This window comes from Diadema setosum, chromosome 17, assembly GCF_964275005.1.
Source record: "Diadema setosum chromosome 17, eeDiaSeto1, whole genome shotgun sequence".
In the NCBI taxonomy this organism is placed as follows: domain Eukaryota; kingdom Metazoa; phylum Echinodermata; class Echinoidea; order Diadematoida; family Diadematidae; genus Diadema; species Diadema setosum.
Genome location: NC_092701.1, coordinates 17,446,577 through 17,453,544, shown reverse-complemented (window position 1 = coordinate 17,453,544; position 6,968 = coordinate 17,446,577). Strand labels below are relative to the sequence as shown.

The 6,968-nt window shown below is 38.8% G+C and overlaps 1 non-coding gene across 1 annotated transcript; it reads right to left on the bottom strand.

Moving 5' to 3' along the window:
• Nucleotides 1–996: 996 nt before the first annotated feature.
• Trnaa-ugc (transfer RNA alanine (anticodon UGC)) lies at nucleotides 997–1,068 on the bottom strand. The gene has a single exon. It is a non-coding gene; the product is annotated as a tRNA-Ala (tRNA).
• Nucleotides 1,069–6,968: the final 5,900 nt, after the last annotated feature.

Below are 6,968 nucleotides of genomic sequence, written 5' to 3'. Positions count from 1 at the left end.
AGTGCAGTGTGTGGCTGCTGTGTTGCTCCGCGATCCGATCATCATATCGGAGAACACCCGCGCAAATCTGCTGTCGTTCCCGCGAAATCTCTCCTTAAAAATGTTCTTGTCTCAAAACGGAGAGTAACTCCTCTCGGCAGCCCGTCAAGACCGATGAACGCGGTTTAGAATTACGCGGATGTGTTGCAGCTGTGATTTTTAACTGATGTGATTTATCAGGACGACGTCCACAGCGCAGTACCGGTGCGCTCGATCGATGTCATCGGCTTTTTTTGGCTCGCCACCAATCACCGTGTCGAATCTCGTTAGGTTAGTCACCAACACCGCCATGGCCATGCGGGCATTTCTAATGAACTCGCCAGACCAACAAGACCCACAGCCACAGCAACCTCGAGCAAGGAAATCTCATCTACACAGGCTCGACTGAGTGGGGATAGGGTGTGGAAAAAAAAAATCGAAGAGGTTCAAACGGAGTTTATCGATGATTTTGGCTATTTCTCTCGCTGTATCCTATAATGCTTGTCAATCATAGAGTTCAGTATATAGCCCTTTAACCAAACACTGGGAGTAGATTTGTCATCTTTGTATCCTATTGTCTCTGTGGGATGGCTGATCGAGTGAAGAACATTTATCAAAATTTCCTACCGGTCCGCGAAATCCCGTTTCATAGTAACTGTGTATGACATGACAGATAATATTCGAACTATATAGGCCTACAAGGAAAATAAACCATTATTTTGATCTGGATGTAGGCCTACTACAATGTACATTATGTTATCAATCGTTCACCATTGGACAACCGGATTGGTGAGAAGTTTCTGGGTAGTGCAGTGCAGCCCCCGCCAAGTGCTGGGCGCGCACACACACAACACACACACACACACACACACACACACACACAAGAGAAAGGAAGGAGAAATCGGTGCGTAGCTTTGACATCATTATTCCTCTTACTGTTCCTCCTTTTTTTCGGAAAAGCGCAAGAGTTGAAAAATTGGTCTCCGCCGGGAATCGAACCCGGCTCTTTGGCATGCAACGCCAACGCCTTAACCGCTCGGCCACGAAGACGTATCAGCGGTTCAGGCAGACCCAAGCCAAATGCCCGACGGACCAACCTTTCAAACTCTTTATGCGCATGTTCCTTTTTTTTTCTCTCTCTTTCTTTTTTTTTTCCGTAATTAAACTTTAATAAGTCGACATGGCGACCTGCATTTAGGTCCACTTCCTAAATAGTGTATGTGGACATGGCGACATACATTGTCGGCAAGTCGACTTCCCGAAAAGTGTAGGCCTATGTCGGCACGACGACTACAATGTACGGAAGCTTTAAAGTGCCATTCGTACGGAAGCTTTAAAGTGCCATTCGACTTGGAGACTTGGCGAGATAATTTATCTTGTCAAGTCAACATAATAGCTCTATCATGTCGACTTATCAACTTTATAAGTTGACATGGAGACAAAATTATCATGTCAAGTCGACATCTAAAAAGTTACATGTCGTCATGGTGAGATAAGGTATCTTGCCAAGTCAACATCGAAAAAAGTTACATGTCGTCATAGTGACATACTGTATCTTGCCAAGTCGACATCTAAAAAGTTACATGTCATCATGGTGCATAATGTATCTTGCCAAGTCGACATCTGAAAAAGTCACATGTCGTCATGCCTACATAACGCATCTTGCCAAGTCGACATCTGAAAAGTTACATGTCATCATGGCGACTTAAGTTATCTATCCAAGCTGATATCTAAAAAGTTACATGTCGTCATGATGACATAAGGTATCTTGCCAAGTCGACATCTAAAAAGTTACATGTCGTCATGGTGACATTAGGTATCTTGCCAAGTTGACTTAAAAAAAAATTACATGTCGTCATGGTGCATGGGTCATCAAGTCTCCATTGCATTCTCTGTACATAAGAATTTCCCATTTTCTAAATTTTCTTGAAAGCTACATTTTTTCTACCCTATACTCTTAAGGAGTTGTTTGACAAAGAGTGGCAACTGTTCTAAATATACTCAGAGTTTAAAGGGAAGGTAAACCCAAAGAGCAATGTGGATTGAGTGAAAGCAGCAACATTAGTAGAACACATCAGTGAAAGTTTGAGAAAAATCGGACAATCGATGCAAAAGTTATGAATTTTTAAAGTTTTGGTGTTGGAACCGCTGGATGAGGAGACTACTAGAGGATATGACGTATGAGTGGACAACAATACAAAGAAAATATAAAGGATATTCAACAAAAATTCACTTTTCTAGAATTATGAAAGAGCAGTGGACCAACCGCTTTCAGAAAGCAGGGGGAATAATTGCTACCCTTAACATATGTCAATATCAAGTTGATGGAATTTGTAATTTTCATGAAAAATGGATTTTTGTAGTATTTTCTTTATATTTTCTTGATATTGTAGTCCACTCATACGTCATATTCTCTAGTAGTCTCCTCATCCAGCGGTTCCAACACCAAAACTTTAAAAATTCATAACTTTTGCATCGATTGTCCGATTTTCTTCAAACTTTCACTGATGTGTTCTACTAATGTTGCAGCTTTCACTCAATCCACATTGTTCTTGGGGTTTATCTTCCCTTTAAGATGTGAAAATACAATAACTAATACTCTGAAAAATGAGAAATTTTGTGTAAAATGTGAATGGAAAACTACTCCTAAAAATACTGTGATTTCATCAGCATTGCCATTTTGCATAACTGACAATGAAGTACTAGATAACGTTAATGAGTGTAGTATCCTTATTCACTCATGATTGGATCAATTATCTTTTTTTAATTCATCGTCTTCCATACAGTGTGTTCCTAAAAAGGAAAGGCAAGTTCAAAAGTCAACTGAACAATACATAGGTTTTTTTTTTTCTTGTAATTTGTATAATGGAATAAAAAGTAGCTCTCCAGCTTTAATTTGACACCTTGCTTGCGTCAACGTTGACATGAGTTAGAGAGTTAGGGTTCTTTGAAACTTGGAAAAGTAGATGTTGTATCATTTTCCTTCAAAGAAACCTTACTCGATCTGTAACAAAACCCATGGCAATGTTGACGCAAGCAAGGTATCAAATTTAACTTAATGAGCTACTTTTTAATCCAGCACACAAATTACAAAAAAAAAAACTATGCATTTGTGATATAATTTACCTTTGAGGTTTGGTTTCCCTTTTTTAGGAACATACTGTAGAAACACCGGACTGACTTGGGTGGAATTCCCCTTTTATCGAGGACTGCCACATAGGCATGAACTAGGAGATCACCCCTTTCAGACACAAATAAGGGTCTAAGGTAGCTAATAATACAAACTGCGAACAGACTGTATTTTCTGCTTGCAAAATGGGCAATCTCTTCCTTCATTCTCTTCAAGGAATGTGCTGCATGGAAGGCAGAGTGTGTGCCCACATGGAATGAAAAAGCTGTCTTTCTTTCTATCACAGCATATCCCACACAATCCTTGTGATTCTTGCTTGATCAGGACCTATAAAAAGGGTGAGAGAAGATGAGGAGGAAGATGATCAAAATTAATACCATGGTATATATTTTACCAAAAAATGAAATCAAAACCATCAAATATAACAAGTGAATGCGTGTGTGTGTGTGTGTCCGTCCATGCGCCCGTGCGTCTGTCCGTGTGTGCTCAAATGTTAGAAAATGCTACTTCTCCGTCATTATGGCCGATTTTGATTTTGATTGTTTTATCTGATAGGGCTTGGTGAGGGCTTCCAAACTTCTACACGAAATAGTGAAATTCATTAATTATGTAAATTCATGCAAATTTATTCAGCTTGGATAGATAACTTATGTCACCATGATGACAACTTTTCAGATGTCGACTTGGCAAGATATGTTTAGGCAGACGACATGTAACTTTTTCAGATGTCGACTTGGCAAGATACCTTATGCACCATGATGACATGTAACTTTTTAGATGTCACCATGACGACATGTAACTTTTTTCGATGTTGACTTGGCAAGATACCTTATCTCACCATGACGACATGTAGCTTTTTAGATGTCGACTTGGCAAGATACATTATGTCACCATGATGACATGTTACTTTTTAGATGTCGACTTGGCAAGATACATTATCACACCATGACGACATGTAACTTTTTAGATGTCGACTTGGCAAGATACCTTATCTCACCATTAATGACGACATGTAACTTTTTAGATGTGACTTGGCAAGATATGTTATGTTGCCATGACGACATTTAATTTTTAGAAATCGACTTGACATGATAATTTTTGTCTCCATGTCAACTTATAAAGTTGATAAGTCGACATGATAGAGCTGTTATGTTGACTTGACAAGATAAATTATCTCGCCAAGTCTCCAAGTCGAATGGCACTTTAAAGCTTCCGTAACAATGCAATATCTCGCCAATACTAGTATTCCTAAAACGTATTATGTATGTGGACATGGTTAGATAATGTCGGCATGTCGGCAAGATGGTACTCGCCTTGTCGACATGGGGCCAACATGCACTTGCCTGTCGACCTAGCGAGAGAATAATTTATATCCAGGTCGTCATGCACCGCATACATTATCTGTTAGGCCCTAATACATTTTTTTTGTGTGTGTCGTTGTGGCGACATACTTTTCAGGAAGTTGACTTGGCGAGAAATGTGATGTCGCCATGTCGACTTATAGCACTAAAAGTAAGTTGTAGTTTTTTTAAGTCGACTGGCAAGATGATTAATGTCACCATGTCGACATCCGCATTTTAGGAAGTTCACTTGGCGAGATCGCCATGTCGACATACCTCTTTCAGGAAGTCGACTTGGCAAGATGTCGCCATGTCGACATACACTTTTTCAAAGTCGACTTAGCGATAATGTCCCCATTTTGACTTCTAAGTCGACATGGCGAGTTACATATCTTAGTATTTCGACATAATAAAGGATATATTAAAGTCGACTTAAAAAGAAAGTTTTTAGCCATGTCGTCAAGTCGAATACTGAGTACTGCTTAGAAGCCGCTTAGAAGCGTCCGCGACAATCATACGCACCATGCACAAACTTTATTCAAACGGGGGGGGGGGGGGTGGGAGGGCCTGTGTGAAAAGCAGGATTTTCTGGTATTCGGCCAGAGGCCTTTTGATCGCCCCTCGCAGCCCCACAAGATCAGAACGATATACCCCCCCCCCCCTCCCCAACACATTATTACAAAATGTCGTGACTGATTGTATCCTAATGAAAGAGTAATGAGAGATTGCAGCTCGACGTTATGTTAAGCAGAGTCCCCAGAGCTTTGTCCGAAGGTCAAAATGGAAGAGATGAAATTTTCCAATGACCCGCTCATCAGGGGGTGACGATCTTCTATCAAAAGCAGTGACAGTGCAGCATTGTATAAGATCAACCAGCTGGTCACGCGCTTTCTCATCACCACACACATTATATTGTATACTAGGAGTACTATGTACTGTATATATATATATATATATATATATATATATATATATATATATATATATACATATATCACAGGCTTATTATAGATCTATACACAAATTTGATCTGCATTATAATCTGAGAAAAATTGGGTCTATTATCGTTCACTTCAAATATCTAATGATTGCGCCAATCCCTAATAACAGTAATTTTATGGCAAAAAGATGTTTTGCTACAGGAGTGCACTTTGGTTAACCATGTTTGAGTGTATGACTTTTTGGTTTTGACAGGGTATCACACTCTGGTAATATTTTGGTAAATAAAAGCATAATTTTATATCATGACACTTCAAACATCAACGCAGAAATAAACACAAGGGCCTCTGTGACATTATGACCTATTTTAAACGGCATTTTTGACAATTTTACTGATTCCACATAATGTACGTGATATAAGCCCTTTATAGTTCCATTAATCGATAATGCTATATGTATATATAAATTTGTGGAATTTATCATGGTCCTTTAGCAGACAAACTATATACAGCACTCTGAAACCCCCCCCCCCCCCCAAAAAAAAAAAAAAAAAAAATACAATGCACTGACAAAGATGATGACATAGGTAGGCTCATTCTGTATTGCAGTAATGCTTAACCAATTTATATAAGATGCTCACATGCAGAGGTCCGGAGGTCTCCTTTGCATGCATGCATGGGTCAAACCCACTATCTCAGTGCAATTCTGAAATTTCTGCAATTCTGACTATTCTGCCTATAAGGTCATGTTTTGCATTTTAAAGGAAATTAGACAATACGGAACATGATTTTGCATCTCTATCAGTGCATGTGCTCCTGAAGTTGAAAACAGATTTACAGGGAAATAAAGTCGGACTCGTTGGCCTCGGAGTGAGGGGTATAAGTGAAGAAAAAAAAACACCTTTTGCTTATAAACACACACACACACACACACATACACACACACACACACACTTTCAGTTTCTAATGTAAATGATAGATATTTTCTTATAGAGGGATGGTACAGTTTTGGTTGAGATGGGAATTCAGGTATTCAACCTTTTAGCGAGATGATTAGAAACCACAATGGAAACATGCACTATTATGAAATATAAGAGCATACAATACAATAATTATTTTAGGAATTCAAGGTTTATTAGATGAAAATGATTTTAAAATGGCTGATATATCCAAACACAAAGAGATTCTAATGTAAGGTGGGACCCACCTTCACCTTTTATCAGGACTTCTTTGTTTTGCTTTGTTTTTGGACATCTCAGCCATTTTCGAGCCGATTTTCATCAAATTAACTTTAGAATACTCTTTGAATTGTATATTATGCTATTTGATATTTCACACAAGTGGTTTTTAATCATCTCTCAAAAAGTTAAATCCTGAATCCCCATCTCGACCAAAAATATCCATCCCTTTAAAATCTCAAATTAATGACATTACATGCACGTAGGTTACAGCCATGCGCATAATAAAGTGGCTGTAACCTTTATCATTTTTATGCGCAATGTCATTTTGACGTCGTAATTGATATAATCGAATTGACAATGG